The 17,514-nt window shown below is 49.4% G+C and overlaps 1 protein-coding gene across 1 annotated transcript in view; it reads left to right on the top strand.

Annotated features, from left to right (window-relative positions):
* The window catches only part of TSPAN7 (tetraspanin 7), a 125,181-nt gene that overhangs the window by 80,639 nt on the left and 27,028 nt on the right, over positions 1-17,514 (top strand).

Here is a 17,514-nt window from a genome sequence, read left to right as displayed (position 1 = left end):
ACATGTGGGTATAGTCACAGCCTGATTGGTCCATAGACTGAGGGAATTTTCTTTAACATTCCACTATTCCCCATTGGCTCCTAGTTTCCTCTCAGTCTTTTGGTCCGAGCACTGCTTTGGCTCTTAGGTAGGAAATTTTAAATTCATAGAAAATTCATTACAAAATTAACTTGGCTAATTGATTACTTTAAATCCAAATTCTAAATTAACTAGCTGTTGCCCCAAGGGACAGTCGTTTCTGTCTTGCCCGAGGCAGGAGAACCAGTTAGGCATTTCCCTCCTTCCTCGTGGGGTGAGGATCCCTGTCCGATCCCCAGGCCAGTGGGGGTGACAAGCTCTACTGGACAGTTGTGAGGGAGTGCAGAGACGGCTGCGAGAGGCATGGGTCGGCTGAGTACCTCATGGAGGAGGAAGGTGCCATGGCTTCAAAGACCCAAGCCGGCAGCTGATCAGAGGTTCCACTAATGAGCCACTTAATTTAAAACTACTATTGCGGCTTTTCCGATGCTCTGGACCTCACCCTCACCTCCAGCCTAACATTCAAAGCTACAGCTGGAGAGTGTGAGCCGCGGCCCTTGGAAGTCAAGTCCCAGTGGCAGCAACGGTCGGCAGCGCAGTCGGTGACTCAGACAGCCATATTACATTGGCCACGTGGCGGCAGCCATTTTCTGATGCCTTGTGGCGGCCACTTCAGATCTGCATTGTGGCCATTAATTGGGGCCGGCAGGCAACTCACTGGGCGAATTCTCCTTTGCTGTCCATCCTGCACAGAGCACGTGAGTAGCTGCAATGGCTGCAGCTGGACCTGAGCACAGGTCACAGACCAAAATACGAGTACTACAAAAGAGACATAAGAGAATTGATCATAGCATCGTAGCAATCAGTCACCAAAAGCTTAACTAAGAGAAGTTACAGAGTTCTCCTCTAATGGTTACAGCTCTTAAGAAAAATTTGGAAACCTGAGAGGTGAGGAGCCATCTCCAAGGCAATATACAAACAAATTACAGCCATTAGGTCTAGAAGGGATGATTTCAAGAACGGACAGTAACTTAGATCTGTCTGCATTATACATGGGGCAAAATAGAAGGACGTGCTCCACAGTTTCAACCTTGGCTCTGTCACAAGGGCATAGCTTGTTAATCGGGAGCCTCTTAAAACGACCATCCAAAAGTGCTGAGGGCAAGACATTAAAGCGAGCTAGGGAAAAACCTCTTCTATACTTAGGAATGGTTAAAGTATAAAAATAGGAAGCCATCCTCAATCCATAATTATTAAGTTGGTTGAGAGTCAGGGGGGAGCAAGTTTTGTTAGCTCTGGCTCGTAGATATTGTAAATCAATGTCCACAAGCCGCTGGACTACCCTAAATTGGGTGTCCTTAAGGCCATAGTTTCCCAAGGCATCCTCTGTAAAACCTAGCAGATGTAGTTTCTTCAGCAGCTCTTTCTCCCAGCGAGAAATATGGGAGTCCGCAAACGCCAGGGAGAGGTAGCTGCCAGGAACTGCCAGAAAAAGCACCCGAAACCACCATTTAAAGGTATTAATCCAGACCGTACATTCCACCTATGAAATGCCCAGTTCCAGGTACATCGGGGCAAAACCAACACAAGGGGGAAGACCCAGAGGTTTTCTAAGAAAAGCAGCCTGGGTTCTTTCAGTGCTATCCTTGAAGCCCCATATCCATATGGGAATACCGTGAAGGGTTTGTCCAACATTTTGGCTTTGTAAATACGTAGGGCAGAAGGAATGAACTGGCCACCCTGGGTATAAAAGAATCTTAAAATCTGCTGGTGACTACAGGAGGCCGAGTTCAGCACCTGGGTTTGGTGTCTAATCCAGGCACCGGTGTTCTGAAATTGTATACCTAAATACTTTAAATGGAAAACCTGCTTAACAGCATTGCCACTGATATCCCAGTTGTACAATTTCTGGGCTCTAGTAAACACTAATACTTTCGATTTATCATAATTAATAGCCAAATGGTTTTCAACACAGTAAGACCCAAATGCAGAAAGTAATGTTTTCAGTTCTGGCCTTGACAATGAAAGGAGAACCGCATCATCAGCATAAAGAAGAAGAAGGATCTTTGTAGTTGTCAGCTTCGAGGCGTGGGACTCAATATGTCCAATGTAACCGGCCAGGTCAGATAAAAAATATATTAAACAGAAGAGGAGCCAGAACACATCCCTGCCTTACTCCATTCTTAATCGGGATAGGATTAGAGAGTTCTCCCTGCAGACCACACCTGACCTGGCTGGAGGTCTGATTGTACAAGGACCTAATTAAGAACAACAAACATCTGTCGATAGAACTTTTGACCACAACAGACCCCTAGGGACTGAGTCAAACACTGACTTTAGATCGATGAAAGCAGTGAAGAGTTTGCCACCTGGTATAGTAGTATATTTGTCGACCAGGTGCGCTAGGACAAAGCAGTGATCCAGTGTGGCACAACCCGCTTTAAACCCAATTTGTTCAGCACCAATAATATTGGATTCCTCAATCCAAGTGAGGAGTCTGCAATGGAAATATTTAGCATACAATTTCCTAATAATGGAGAGCAGGCTTATGGGGCTATAGTCAGCTGGGTTGTTTCTATTGCCTCATTTAAAAACTGGCACAATAATTGCTAAGCTCCAGGAGGTAGGTATCCTGCCAGAGGAATTAATATACATAAAGAGTCTTGCCAAAAGAGGAATCCACCATTCAGGATTGGATTTTAGCAGATCAGGGGGAATAGCATCAGGGCCAGGAGTTTTGCCTGACTTGAGTTCGGAGATAACCTCGGTGATCTCAGCATGGGTCACAGGTTGCCAGTCAGGGGCTACAGAAGACAGCTGTGGGTCAGGCACGGTCGAACTTGCTGGCGCCTGGTAAATTGCCAAAAAATGGTTTTCCCAGTCTCTGTTAGAGATACAGCAGAGAGGGAGTTTATTTATTTATTTTATTTATTTATTTATTAAATATATTTATATGCCACCCAATCCCGAAGGACTCTGGGCGGCTTACAAAAAAATATAAGAAAAAACACATAACGATAAAAGAAAACAATTTAAAAACAACAAACATTTATTTATTATTTATTTATTCATTCATTCATTCATTCATTCATTCATTCATTCATTCATTCATTTATTTATTTATTTATTTATTTATTTATTTATTTGACTTATATACCACTTCATAGGGCTTTCATCCTCATACATTCATTCTAGTCGGGGCTGGACCTCAACAATGAGGTCAACAGCCCCAGGCCTACTGGAACAGCCAAGTTTTTACAGCTTTCCTGAAGGCCATGAGAGTGGGTATGGTCCGGATTTCCGGGGGGAGCTGGTTCCAGAGAGTCGGAGCAGCCACAGAGAAGGCTCTCCTCCGAGGGCCCACCAGCTGACACTGTTTGGCTGACGGCATCTGAAGGACGCCCAATCTGTGGGATCTTACTGGCCGCTGGGAGGTATGTGGCAGCAGGCGGTCTCGCAGGTATCCTGGCCCTAAGCCATATAGGGCTTTAAAGGTAAAGTTCCTGATGGCCCGGCAAAGAGCTGGCAGCAATTTGCCAAAATAATCGGGTGTCCTTCTGCTGGATGGAGAGGAGAAGTAGATCCCACTTCTCTCTCTCTTTAGCTTTCTTTTTCTTAGCAATTAATCCTTAGTACTCCCGCTTCAGGTGGGCATTTGTCCCCTTGATTGTGGTAGAGCAGGTTTAATCTGGTTCCTAAGCATCAGGCAATCTTTGTCAAACCAAGAATTACTTCGTGATTGATATACACCACTCAGCCCATAGATGGCTCCAAGCTCCCTTTGGACACTGTTAATTAGTGATTCAAAGGCCAAGACTATCTCCGAGCCACTACTTGTTAATACCTGATTATACAAATTGAGACACTCCAGAGATGATAAAAAGGAGTGAAACTTTCTTTCAGTATTGGGAGACTATGTGATCCTCCTTGTGTACGAGGCCACATAGGAATCTAATATCTGAGGGCCCCTAGGGAGATGTATATTTGAAAAAAGCTCAATAATTGTAACCAGGGGGCAGTGGTAGCTCTCCGTAAGGCAGTCCACATAAAAAGCACGGACTGCCTATCTTAAAGGTTGAGATACCAGCACAAAATCAATAACACTACTTCCACGTAAGGAACTAAAAGTAAATTTGCCAGCCAGATCACCTAGGGTACTCCCATTAAGAATTATCTTGTGTTGGGTTGCTAGAAGGGCTAACTGAATGCCAGCAAAGTTTGTTAATTTGTCCTTAGAATGTTTGGCTGAAGTCAGATGACCTATGGCGTGGAGGGTTTCTTGGGGGTAGAGTGCCTCTATCGCTGGGGGGACTTGAGCTCCCAGATGGGTGTTAAAGTCGCCCCCTATAAGGATATACAACGCTGGGAATTTAGTTTCCATACAAGTAATATAATTCTCCAGTGTGCCCCATTGAGCCTTGATATAGGCTTGCCTCCTCGTCGGGGGAAGATAAACATTGAACACTAACAGTTTGCTGCATCCTTTCTTAATTAAAAATGCTATAGCTAAAGAGCCACAGGGGGATGGTTCCATTGTCTCTACTTTCAAAGAAGTAGAGACCAAACAAGCTAGACTACCTTAGGCCTCCCTGCCATAGATTGTCTAATAGCAACCAATGAAATGGCTGTAAACCCTGAAAAAGATATCTTATCACAAGCCCAGGTCTCCTGAAGTAGGATCACATCGTGTGAATGGATATAGTTAACAAATTCTGTAGTACCACACCTTCGCCCCCAGCCTACAATGTTGCACGAAAGGCACTTGAGTATGCGGGGGGGGGAGGGTTAACCGGGTTTACTAGTCATTCTGTGTGGTTATTTTTTCCCAGAGCACACTTTGGATCCAAAAAAATACATCCATTACTAGATGGCAGGGTCATCCTCTTGGGAGGCAAAAGCAGGGGAAAAGAGAGGGGAGGCAAGCCTTGCTCATGGGGCTGTAAGACTCTAGACACACTTGAGTTCGTACTTGTGGCATTGACTGGTTGCTTAGCTGGCAGTATCATCAAGCGGAGTTTGAGTTAGCCCTGCGTCTCCAGATTTATGAATTAAACATTTTGGAGAAAACACCAATGCAGCTTCCACTGGTAAATCAGTATAAACTCCCTGAGGTCCAAAGGAATCCTTGTCAGAAAGTGATAGGCTCCAGGGCTTGAACTTAACTGTATCCAGGAGCTTTATGATTTGGGCTCTTTCCGATTGAGGAAGTGCACCAAAGGAGCCAAAGAGCCATATCTCCTCCTGGTTCCAAAAGCTGTCCTGACACAGATCAGTCCCATAGATAGGTGGAATCCCAGAGACATTGACCTAGGACCCATCTACCAAGAGACCTTGGGTGCCCTGAGCTGATGTCGCTTCTTTTGGGGCCACCTCTTCCCAGCTGATCAAATCAAGGGAAGCTTCCTGGTAAGTTGTTACAGGCTGCAAGGGGCTGATTTGGCCAGTTGTAGGAGGAGCAGTTAGCCTACTGTCTGAGAGAACGCCAGCTGAGAGTTTTGCAGAAGTAGATATATAGCTAATACATGGTGCAATATCCAGAATAGCATCCGAAGTTGGCTCATTAATATATGCCACTGAGGCTCTTTTGGGGGCAATAAATCTCCTGCCACTCACAAGTTGTTGATTACTCAAAAGTGGCTTAATCGATATATCTTTGAAGACTCTTCTTGGCAAAATGCCAAAGGATCTTAACCAGGAACCTCTTCTGAACAGTAGTTTTAGAATGTTAGAATTATCAAAACTAAGTAGCACTCTGGTGCAGTATTCAGGGGAGGGTAAAGGTTCGACCTTCTTCAAATCATCAGCTTTTAGCCCCAATAACTTTAATAGATGACCCCTCGTCAGCTGTATTGAACTCCATTAAAGTAAATTGCCGTTAATGGGATTAATTATGAGGGCCACCTGTTTTGGCTGTAAGACCAGGCGGCTATTCACATCATAGGATGCGGAATTCAGTCTGTTTGTAGAATTTCGTTGACTAAGATTTCATTGGCCAGTGCTTTTATTAAAGCTTTTCCGGGGATTTGGCAGGGAACACCCTGTCGCCACCACCGACTGCTGAGCGATCATCCCAGAACACCCACTGGTAGTCCAGGAGACTAAGTAGTTTAAAGTACTTACTATTCTATCTAGCTGGAGCTGAATGCTCGCTGTAGTTCTGCAACCAGAAAACATTGCTGAGCCAAAAGTTCTACAAGGGTAGGCTCATGCAAGGGGTGGTTAGGGGCCGCAGTTTCAGGTAAGTCTTCATTCTCAGCTCAGGGGGGGGGGGGGCGACGTCCTCAGAAGCTCCCCAACCAGAAGACTCAGCCAAAACAAAGTCCTAAATCTTAGATTGCTTCAGGAAAGGTTAAAAAGCCAAGTCAACGGGAGATCTGCTCCTTTATCTTGTCTTCTGCCCAGCTTCTTCTCCAATTCTTTTCAGGGCCTCCATTGGGGTGGGGCTTGAAAGCAAGTTCGATGAAAAATCCATTTTTAAAGTATTGTGCCCAATGTACTTGTTTGGGGTAGAGTTTTCATGGGGTCTTCAGAGCTTCTAGACTTTTATGGTCAGTCCAGACTTCGAAGGGGATTTTGTTCCCTTTGAAAATTGTCTCCATGTGAGGAGTGCCCATCATATTGCATAAGTGTCTTTCTCCCATATAGCCCACCTTTGCTCAGTTTCTGTCAATTTTTTTGGATATGTATGCACATGGTTGCAATTGTCCCTGTTCATTGTTTTGCAGTAGTACCGCTCCTACTTCCACTGGCGTCTGCTTGGATGACAAATGATTGTTTTGGATCTCGATGTTTTAGGATTGATTCAGCTGAGAATAGTTGTTTAATATATGTATATATGTATGTATGTATGAATATGTGTGTGTGTGTATGTAGGTATGTAGGTATGTATATATGTATATGTATGTGCATATATATATATATATATATGTATGTATGTATGTATGTATGTATGTATGTGTGTATATATATATATGTATGCATGAATTGGTCATAAAATGTGCTCTGAACTTCATCTAAGTCACAACAATAGAAAAATACAGTCTGCTGAAAATAATACTACACAAACAGTAGATGTTGCCATGGTTTAATTGAACATAGTTGAACTCATGAGGTTTTTTTTACAATGGGCTTCCCTGGACGAAACTGTAAAGAATGCAGCAGCGGAGCTTCAATCTCTGGTACCATTAAGACATGTGTCTTGCTTCTCCCCCCACTGCTACCCCTCACTAAAGGGAGGTTGAGGAAGGGAAGCAACCAGGCAGCTGTTATCATTGGTGCTTGGTGGGAGGTGTTCTTTTTGCTTGGGAGGGAAAGGAGTGCAAGAGGGAACAGGCGGCGGATGGGGTGATTGCATTCCTAGGCTCTTTTTGCGGTGGGCTCTTTTTTCATGGGTGGGAACGGGATGCGAAACGCTTTGCTTCACCAGCCGCTCCATTTGCGGTGGGCTCTTTGCAAGGGAGGGAACTGGGCACGAAGCACTTTGCTTCGTCTGCTACTCTTTTTGCAGCAGGCTCTTTTTGCGCGGGAGGGAATGATGGGCTCTTTTTGCACGGGAGGGAATGGGTTATTTGAAGCGCATTGCTTGCGCTGCCGCTCTTTTTGTAGTGGGCCCTCTTTTTGCCCGGCAACTTGTAGGTACAGCAAGGGCTGTGGGGTGTGTGGGGCATGCCCCCCCTTTCCCCACTCCAGTCTCGCCTCCTCAGTTTGGTTGATTGCATGTAAAGCAACCAGTGGTAATGGCGGGGACCAGTTGCACATGCACTTAAATAGTTGGGGGCAGGCTTATTTTGGGGGGAGGGGCTTATTATGGCATATGCTTAGAAAAGCCCGATTGGGCTTATTAGCAGGGCATGTTTTATTTTCGGGGAAACACGGTGTGTGTGTGTATGTATGTATGTATGTATGTATATGTATATGTATATGTGTTCTGTCCCCCCCTTCACGGCTCGTTAACAAACACAGGCAGACAACTTAAAAGGAAGTCTTTCTTTATCAGTTCTCAGTTCAAACTGGCTTCGAGCCCAAAAATAACATTAGAAAAGATCTGTACGCATGTGCAAGGCGGAAGATGGCTGCTCGAGCGAGACGCTTGAGTTTTACGAAAAGAGAAGAGCGAAATTGAGAGGGACGGAGTCCCTGGAATTTCGGAAGGAGAAGTCCCCCTTGGAGGTGATCGAGCAGGCAGTCCGGGGGTGCGTTTTTGGACCGGAGGGGGACTGCGTAAACGCTCCCCAGGCGCCCTGAATGCCCCGAATCTTCCCACCATCAATCAGCTGTAGATCAGCTTCAGACCAGCTGTAGAGTGGCTCTCTGAGCGGAATTGAGAGGAACAGAGGGACGGAGCCCCTGGAAATTCAGGGGGTGAAGTTCCCTCTTGGAAGAGACTGAGCAGGCAGTCCAGGGGTGCATTTTTTGACCGGAGGGGGGTTGTGTAAATGCTCCCCAGGCGCCCTGAATGCGCCAAATCTTTCCACCTATGCTGGTCTGCAGCAAAGACGACGCTGAAGATCAGCTGTAGATCAGCTTCAGACCAGCTGTAGAGCAGCTCCCTGAGCAGAATTGAGAGAGGAACCGTGGGACGGAGCCCCTGGAAATTCAGGGGGTGAAGTTCCCTCTTGGAGGAGACTGAGCAGGCAGTCCAGGGCTGCATTTTTGACCGGAGGGCGGTTGTGTAAACGCTCCACAAGCGCCTTGAACGCGCCGAATCTTCCCACCTTATGCTGGCTTGCAACAAAGACGGGGCTGAAGATCAGCGGTAGATCGGCTTTAGATCAGCTGCAGAGCGGCTTTTTGCACTTGGCAGCGGCGACAGACTCCTGACTACTAAACTTTGGAGGGAAGAATGAGGGATTGAGGAAGCGCTGTAAGGGGGTCTGCTTTAGTGGCCCCTGGACATTTGAACGCTCCAGAGACCTGCCCATCCCTCGGGCCGGCTACGGAAAATGGCGGCGGCTCTTGAATGTGGTGCGTTTCTAAACTAAACTCTGGGGGCAACGACGACGTCAGAGATGGTGAGATTCCGGCTTCTGGCTTTTGAGGGGGAGGAGCCCCCTCTGTGACATCAAGCAGAACATTAGCTGCAGCTGTCGTGCTTGGGTCTCGGCGGCCCGGAGGTCCGTCTTGGGGTGGGGGCTGACCCGGCTATTATTGCCCTGACTGCTACAACTGTTACTGTGCTGTTGCTGGACAGGGTTAGGGTGAGGGTTAAGGCTAGAGTTAGGGTTAGGTTAGGGTTAGGGTTAGGGTTAGAATCTGGGTTAGGGTTAGTGGTAGGGCCAGGGTTAGGGCTAGGATTAGGGTTAGGCTAGGGTTAGGGCTAGGGGTAGGGTTGGGGTTGCTAGCCTGATAGACCGCTGGCTCGCTGATGCCTCCTTGTGAACACCGCGGCTCAGCTGCTGTGAGGGGTGTCCTCCCCCCTCTTCTACCCCCCTCCCATCGGGGGCACAGTCCTTTTCAGCTGGATCCAGATTGCCGGGGGGGCTGTGCTTTGGCTGCTGCAACTCCTGGCCGTTCGATCATGACCGGCCTTTCGGTTTTCGCTGCTGTACCCGAGACCAACCACGGCCTTTCTGCTCCCGGTTATCCCCGCCCCTGCTTTCGTTCTCTGGACCATCACCTTGGAGCGAGCTGGGTCTTTTGAATCCATCCCTGGCCTCGCTGAGACTCCCACTAAAGCAGTGGATGAAGAGGACGTGGGCAGGGAGCCTGCTCCGCACATTCCTCCAACTGACATTAACTTCCCTGTCACTCCAGACTTTTGGACTCTGCCCTCTCTACAGGACTTCGCAGAGAAGTCCAGGAATATTAGGACTCCCTCTTCCATATTAGCATAAGCTTTATACGAACTTCTTGCACCACTGCACAATTTTTAACTTGTATGGGGAGTGCATGTGATATGGGTGTGATTGTATGATTGCATGAATGAGCCCACTTTTTATTAATCCATTATTGTTGTATTTCTGTGTTTTTAACTGCTATGTGGGGATTGCTTGGGTGAATGAATGTGTTGTATGTCGGAGTAGGCTGGGACCACAACCGGGTACCCTCTGCACTGAGTGCACTGCAGAAGTGTCAGAGGGGCCTGGGCCTAATCCCAGCCTAGGATATTTGATTCGAAGGGCCTGCCGAAGAATGCGGTAGCCAGATGGAACGATGGGGGGACCACGGACCCGGGAGTGGGCCGGAACATTACGGTCATAACAGGGAGGGGCAGATTTGGCGGGAACTTTAGGGCTAGCCATTACCGGGGAAGGAGGGTTCGCTATGTCTCAGAGATCCCTCCTTCCGGCCCTATTAGTTCCACTCCAAGGCCAGATGGCGTGAGTAATCAGGGCCCTGGTCTCAGGCTGCTGTTGCTAAATGCCAGGTCTGTGGTTCACAAGACTCCCCTCGTCCGGGACCTAATTTTAGACAAGGGGGAAGACCTGGCATGTATTACTGAAACCTGGCTGGGCACGGAGGGAGGTGTACCTCTCACTGAGATGTGCTCAGAGGGTTTTCAGGTGCTTCATCAGCCGTGACCCCAGAGAAGGGGTGGGGGAGTGGCTATTGTTATCTGAGGGTCTCTAGTTCCTCGTAGGATCCCTGCTCCGGAGCTTGTTGGGTGTGAGTCCTTGCTGGTGAAGTTGGACCTTAGGGGTCAAGTGGGCTTGTTGTTAATGTACCTGACTCCCAACAGCATTACAACAGCCCACCCCACACTCCTCGAGTCAGTAGCTGAGCTGGCAGTTGAGTTCCCCAGGCTTATGGTGCTGGGGGATTTCAATCTGCCTTCGCTCGGCGAGCACTCTGATGGGGCGCAGGAGTTCATGGCTTCCATGACAGCCATGGACTTGACCCAAGTAATCCGGGGTCCGACCCACTCAGCGGGTCACACACTTGACCTCATATTTCTCTCGGAGCAGTGGAGTTGTGATCTTGGTTTGAGGGGTATTGAGATCTTGCCCCTGTCATGGTCGGACCACTTCCTACTGAGGCTTGACTTTCGAAGGCCAATCCCCCACTGTAGGGAGGAGGAACCGATTAGGTGGTTCCACCCCAGGAGCCTTATGGACCCTCCGGGCTTTCAGACGGCGCTTGGTGTTATACCTGATACTCTCGTCCACAGTCCGGTGGAGGCCTTGGTTGCTGCTTGGAACTCAGCTGCATCGGAGGCCCTTAACCGGATTGCGCCTTTACGGCCTCTCCGAGGTAGCGGATCCAGGAGGGCTCCTTGGTTCACTGAGGAACTCAGGGAGATGAAACGCCGAAAGTGATGCCTAGAGCACTGCTGGAGGACCAGTAAGTCCAAGTCACACCGAGCACTGTTGAAAACCTGCATCAGAGCTTACCTCCTGGCAAGTCAGACAACAAAAAATACATACTATGCCGCTCTGATTGCTTCCGCTGAGTCGCGCCCAGCCACCTTGTTCAGGACACCCGCTCCCTCTTGAAAGGGAGGGATGCAGGCAACCCTTTACAAGTAGGGCTGAGGAATTTGTCCAATTTCTCACGGATAAAGTTGTTCGGCTTCAGACAGACCTGGACTCCAATTGCTCAGAGCCAGCCGAGGTACTGGGGGAGGGTCTTGAGCGGAATTTATGGATTGATTTTCAACTTGTCACACCTGAGGAAGTGGACAAGGCCATGGGAGTAGTGAGTGCCTCCACTTGCGTGCTGGACCCATTCCCCTCCTGGCTGGTTGCTAACAGCAGGGAGGTGACACGAGGGTGGATCCAGACGATAGTTACCGCCTCTCTTCGGTAGGGGACATTCCTGCCCCTCTTAAAGGTGGCGGTGGTGAGACCCCTCCTGAAGAAGCCGTCTTTGGATCCAGCCATTTTAAGTAACTACCGTCCAGTCTCCAACCTCCCCTTCGTTGGGAAGGTTGTTGAGAAAGTGGTGGCCTCTCAGCCCCGGCGGTCCTTGGATGAAACCGATTATCTAGACTCCTTTCAGTCTGGATTCAGGCTTGGGTACAGCATGGAAACTGCTTTGGTCACGCTGATCGATGATCTCTGGAGAGCCAGGGACAGGGGCCATGCCTCTGTCCTAGTGCTCCTTGACCTCTCAGCGGCCTTCAATACCATCGACCATGGTATCCTTCTGCGGCGTTTGCGGGAGGTGGGAGTGGGAGGCACCGTTCTTCGGTGGTTCTCCTCCTACCTCTCAGACAGGTCGCAGTCGGTGTTGGTTGAAGGACAGAGATCAACCCCTAGGCCCCTTAAGTATGGGGTGCTGCAGGGTTCGGTCCTGTCCCCCTCCTGTTTAACATCTACATGAAGCCACTGGGTGAGATCATTCGGCGGCACGGGATAAAATACCACCAATATGCGGATGATACACAGTTGTATCTGTCCACCCCATGCCAACTCAGTGAAGCGGTTGACGCGATGTGTCAGTGCCTGGAGGATGTTAGGGTCTGGATGGGTGTGAACAAGCTTGCACTCAATCCCGACAAGACCGAGTGGCTTGTGTTTTTCCCTCCCAATAATTAGCCTTGTATTCCAACTCTCAGGCTGGGGGGTGAAATTATACGTCCCTCAGACAGGGTCCGCAATTTGGGAATCTTCCTGGATCCACAGCTGACTTTAGAACACCATTTGTCAACTGTGACCAGGGGGACATTTGCCCAGGTTCGCCTGGTGCACCAATTGCGTCCCTACCTGAACTGGGAGGCTCTCACAACAGTCACTCAAGCCCTTGTGATCTCAAGACTGGACTACTGTAATGCGCTCTACATGGGGCAGCCCTTGAAGAGCATTCGGAGACTTCAGCTTGTCCAGAATGCAGCCGCGCGAGTGATTGTGGGTGCACCTCGGTACACCCACATTATACCTATCCTCCACGAGCTGCACTGGCTGCCTATTGGACTCCGGACGCACTTCAAGGTGCTAGTCGTTACTTTTAAAGCCCTACATGGTATCGGACCTGGGTACTTGAGAGACCGCCTCCTGCCAATTACCTCCCTACGACCAATTAGATCCCACAGATTAGGCCTCCTCCGGATTCCATCAATTAGCCAGTGTCGACTATCGACCCCACGGGGGAGGGCCTTCTCTGTGGCTACTCCGGCCCTCTGGAACGATCTCCCCGTGGAGATTCGGATCCTCACCTTCAGGCTTTCCGCAAGGCCGTTAAAACCTGGCTGTTCCGGCAGGCCTGGGGCTGATGAGTTCCCAACCCCACTCGAATGGTTGTGGCTGTTGATGAGTTTTAATTTGTTTTTAATTTGTTTTTTGTATTTGTTTTGTCTTGTGTCTTTTGTACTCCCCTTTCCCTATTTGGTTTGTTAGCCGCCCTGAGTCCCCTCGGGGAATAGGGCGGCATACAAGTTTAATAAAATCAATCAATCAATCAATCAACATAAATACAAGTCTCCGACAAGAATGCAAAACAAAAACTCTTACAAGCACTGCACTTCGTCCACAGTCTCCACGAAAGAACACACGAAGGAACGTTGACTCCAGCGACTAGGGCGTGGCAGCATCTGTCCTTTTATCTCCAAACTTGCCTCTAACCAGCCCCAGCTGCATAATGAATCTTGATCCCGAAAAGACTCACAGCAGACATCTGCTGAGTCACAACACTATCCCCCACCGCAGGGCCCTTTCCCTGGGGTCCGATGGTCGGGATGACATGTCCCCAAGATGAACCGCACTCATTTCCCTTGGTGCCTTTTTCATGAATCCCAAACCTCTGGAGGCATAGTCCCCTTGAATCGGAGCTCTTTAGGTATCCAGTGGTCACCATGTTTCCTTCCGCCCTTCCCGGCGTCGACACCCCGTCCAGGGTCATCCACCCTCTAAAAGGCCAACCCACCAGTCCCCCTACCGTCAGAGGTTGATGGCAGCTCTACGAGCTTCGGTCGAGCCTTAACACCCTGTCCAGGGTCCTCCACCCTCTGCAAGGCCGACCCTCCAGCCCCCTTTCTGTCAGAGATTGATGGCAGCTCTACGAGCTTCGGTCGAGCCTTAACTCCCTGTCCAGGGTCCTCCACCCTCTGCAAGGCCGACCCACCAACCCCCTTTCCGTCGGAGGTTGACGGCAGCTCTGCCAGCTTTGGCCGAGCCTTAACACCCTGTCCAGGGTCCTCCACCCTCTGCACGGCCGATCCACCAACCCCCCTTCTGTTGGAGGTTGACGGCAGCTCTACCGACTTCGGCCGAGCCTTAACACCCTGCCCAGGGTCCTCCACCCTCTGCAAGGCCGACCCACCAACCCCCTTTCCGTCGGAGGTTGATGGCAGCTCTACTGATTCCTGCCGAACCACCACGCAATCCCTTCCCGCAGAGCCCTTCCCCCGGTTTCGATGATCAGGGTGTGGCGCAGAAGGTTTGGTGACGGCCTCCCCGGAACATGGTCCAAGACCCTTGTACCCCTCTGGGACCCTAAAGACAAAGTCCAGTGCTGCGGGGACCAGAGTCGACAACGGCTGGAATCTTGACGGAGTTCTCTTTGTAGACTTGGCCCAATGACACTGGGCACAGGACTTCACGCACGTCCGTACGTCATTTTTCAGATGGGGCCACCAAAATTGACGGGAAGCCAGGCGCAACGTCCGAACAAACCTCCAATGTCTTGATGCAGACGCGCAATGAATCTGCGATAGCACCTGTCGATGGATGTGCCCTGCGGGAACATAGAGCCGGCCCCAACACTTCAACAGATTCCCTTCCAAAGTCCATGGGGACGCTGGCCTCACTTCCGCCTTTTGTCGCTCCACCCAGTCGTCACCCCGCTGCACATCCCATACCAGAGACTGCATGCTTCCGGGATGACAAACAGCAGCGCAGGTTGCAACGGGTAGAACAGTCCGAGGTGGAAGCGAGTTCGCAGGGTCGGAGTTCTTTACTCAGCAGGGGATCCGCCCTGGGACTCCACACCCCCCGAACGCATGCTATCTTGTGCGAACGGGGTAACACGGCCGCACCAACGTGCTGGTTGTCCGACTTGCTCGTGCGTTGTTGAGGGATGGCTGCAGTCTGTGCAACCCTTCTGTCTTCTTGGGGCAGCTCCCTGCCAAGTGTCCAAGATCCCCGCAGTAAAAACACAATCCCTCCACACATCTTCTGTCCATCTCTGTCCGTGACACCCGAGGTCGGACAGCACCCAACTCCATGGGCTCCTCCCAGTCCACTGCAGTCTCTTGCTGAACTGGCATGCTGGTGGTTTCCTGGAATACCCGGCGAGGCCTTCGCCTCTGCAGCCAGGCGTCCATCCAGAGGCACACGTGGACCAACGCGTCCAACGTCGGTGGCCTGTCCACCCTTGCCAGTTCATCCTGCAAGGCCTCAGACAATCCATCTTGGAACGTGTCCATTAGAGCTGGTTCATTCCATCTGGAATCCTGGCTACGTAGCCTGAATTCAGACACATAGTCCTGCAATGACCCAGTCCCCTGCTGCAGTGATTTCAAACTTCTGGAAGCTGTTTCCCCTTTGATCGGATCTTCAAACATCCGTTTGAAATGCTGGCAGAAGCCCTGGAAGTCATCCAACAGAGGGCTCTGCTGCACTAACAACAACGGGCAGCCATGCCTGAGAGCAAACTGATAATGAATCCCACCTTCGTTCGGTCAGTGGGAAAGTCCTCCGCTCTCAGGCTCAGGAACAGCTGGAGTTGTCCCAGAAACGTGGCAAACATAGCCAGACTCCCATTATATTTATCTGGCATGGCTACTAGGCACTTCCTCCTTGGCTGGAGGGGTCTTACAGCTCTCTGCAACTGTTGAATTTGATCCGACAACATTGTTATTTGCTGCGCCATTAATATATTCTCAGCCATGAGCTGTTCCATAATTACTGAGATTAAGGCTTGTCAGGCTGGAGTCAATCTGTTCTGTCCCCCACTTCACGGCTCGTTAACAAACGCAGGCAGGCAACTTAAAAGGAAGTCTTTCTTTATCAGTTCTCAGTTCAAACTGGCTTCAAGCCCCAAAATAACATAAATACAAGTCTCCGACAAGAATGCAAAACAAAAACTCTTACAAGCACTGCACTTCGTCCACAGTCTCCACGGATCAGATTTACATGAAACACCAAAGCACTTATCCAAGTGTAACAAGCATAAATCACAATTAATAATCAAGCAATGTTGTACCAAACAAGGAACACACGAAGGAACGTTGACTCCAGCGACTAGGGCGTGGCAGCATCCATCCTTTTATCTCCAAACTTGCCTCTAACCAGCCCCAGCTGCATAATGAATCTTGATGTATGTATGTATGTATGTATGTATGTTATATATATATATATATATATATGTGTGTGTGTGTGTGTGTGTGTGTGTATGTGTATATATATGTATATAAAATGTTATATTTGTTATATTTGTGCTGATAAATAAATAAAGGGAGACTAGTATAGATCTATTTCAAGCCACAGATAATGGAAACTGTTAGCTTCCTCCCATAATTGGGGCATACCAGGGGTTGTGACACTATATATATATATATATATATACATATATATACACATATACATACACACACACACATATATATACACACACATATATATATATACACACACACACACACATATATATACACACACACACACACACACACACATATATATATATGTTGGGTGTGAGTCCTTGTTGGTGAAGTGGGACCTTGAGGGTCAAGTGGGCTTGTTGTTAATGTACCTTCCTCCCAACAGCGTTGCAACAGCCCTCCCCTTGCTCCTCGAGTCAGTAGCCGAGCTGGCGGTGGAGTTCCCCAGGCTTATGGTGCTGGGGGATTTCAATCTGCCTTTGCTTGGTGAACACTCTGATGGGGTGCAGGAGTTCATGGCTTCCATGACAGCCATGGACTTGACCCAAGTAATCCAGGGTCCGACTCACTCAGCGGATCACACACTTGACCTCGTATTCCTCTCGGAGCAGTGGAGACGTGATCTAGATTTGAGAGGCATTAAGATCTTGCCCTTGTCATGGTCTGATCACTTCCTACTGAGGCTTGACTTTCGAAGACCAATCCCCCACTGTAGGGAGGAGAAACCAATTAGGTGGTTCCGCCCCAGGCACCTGATGGACCCTATGGGATTTCAGACAGCGATTGGAGAAATACCTGACACTCTCATCCACAGTCCGGTAGAGTCCTTAGTCGCTGCTTGGAATACAGCGGCAGCGGGGGCTCTAAACCGGATTGCTCCATTGCGGCCTCTCCAAGGTAGCGGATCCGGGAGGGCTCCTTGGTTTACCGAGGAACTCCGGGAGATGAAGTGCCAAAAGAGACGCCTAGAGCGCCGCTGGAGGGCCAGTAACTCTGAATCAGACCGAGCACTGATGAGAGCCTATATCAGGACCTATCTCGTGGCAATATGGGCGGCGAAATGTGCACATTTTGCCGCTCTTATTTCATCCGCTGAATCGCGCCCAGCCGCCTTGTTTAGAATAACCTGCTCCCTCTTGAAAGGGAGGGATGCGTACGACCCTTTACAGGGTAGAGCTGAGGAATTTGTTCAGTTTCTAACGGATAAAGTCGCTCGGATGCGGACAGATCTGGACTCC

This window comes from Thamnophis elegans, chromosome 6 (assembly GCF_009769535.1).
Source record: "Thamnophis elegans isolate rThaEle1 chromosome 6, rThaEle1.pri, whole genome shotgun sequence".
Classification (NCBI taxonomy): Eukaryota; Metazoa; Chordata; class Lepidosauria; order Squamata; family Colubridae; genus Thamnophis; species Thamnophis elegans.
This window is presented reverse-complemented; position numbering and strand designations above follow the sequence as displayed.